Here is a 922-nt window from a genome sequence, read left to right as displayed (position 1 = left end):
TTTGTTTATTCTTTTTGATTCTTTTTTCTTTTTTGAAGTTTTAAATTTTTTAAAATAATTTAAATCATTTGCCTTTTTTTTTTTTTTTTTTTTTTTGAGACGGAGTCTCGCTCTGTCGCCCAGGCTGGAGTGCAGTGGCCGGATCTCAGCTCACTGCAAGCTCTGCTTCCCGGGTTTATGCCATTCTCCTGCCTCAGCCTCCTGAGTAGCTGGGATTACGGGTGCCTGCCACCAATGCCTGGCAAATTTTTTTGTATTTTTATTAGAGGCAGGATTTCACCACGTTGGCCATGCTGGTCTTGAACTCATGACCTCACGTGATCCACCCACCTTGGCCTCCCAAAGTGCTGGGATTACAGGCGTGAGCCATCGCACCTGGCTGCAGTTCTTTTTTGAGTTAATTTTTGTTTATGTCTTGAGGTAAGGGTCTAAATTCATCTTCTGAGTCTTCTAGTCCATGAATGAAATAACTCTCCATTTATTTACATCTTTAATTCTTTTATCACTGTTTTGTAGTTTTCAAGTTATATACTTACTAAACTTGTAAAACTATTTAGATTTTGTGTATATTGATTTTGTATTCTGCAACCTTACTGAACTCATTCATTCTATTCGTTTGTTTTTTGGTGGATTCCTTAGGATTTCCTACATAGAAAAGCATGTTGCTGGCCCAGTGTGGTGGCTCATGCCTGTAATCCCAGCACTTTGGGAGGCCAAGGCAGGCAGATCACCTGAGGTGGGGAGTTCGATACCAGCCTGACCAACATGGAGAAACCCCATCTCCACTAAAAATACACAATTAGTCGGGCATGGTGGCACATGCCTGTAATCCCTGCTACTTAGGCGACTGAGGCAGGAGAATCGCTTGAACCTGGGAGGCAGAGGTTGTAGTGAGCCAAGATCGTGCCATTGCATTCCAGCC

The sequence above is a fragment of the Colobus angolensis genome, unplaced genomic scaffold, assembly GCF_000951035.1.
Source record: "Colobus angolensis palliatus isolate OR3802 unplaced genomic scaffold, Cang.pa_1.0 Scaffold231, whole genome shotgun sequence".
Taxonomy (NCBI): domain Eukaryota; kingdom Metazoa; phylum Chordata; class Mammalia; order Primates; family Cercopithecidae; genus Colobus; species Colobus angolensis.
Note: the sequence above shows the minus strand (reverse complement) of the source record.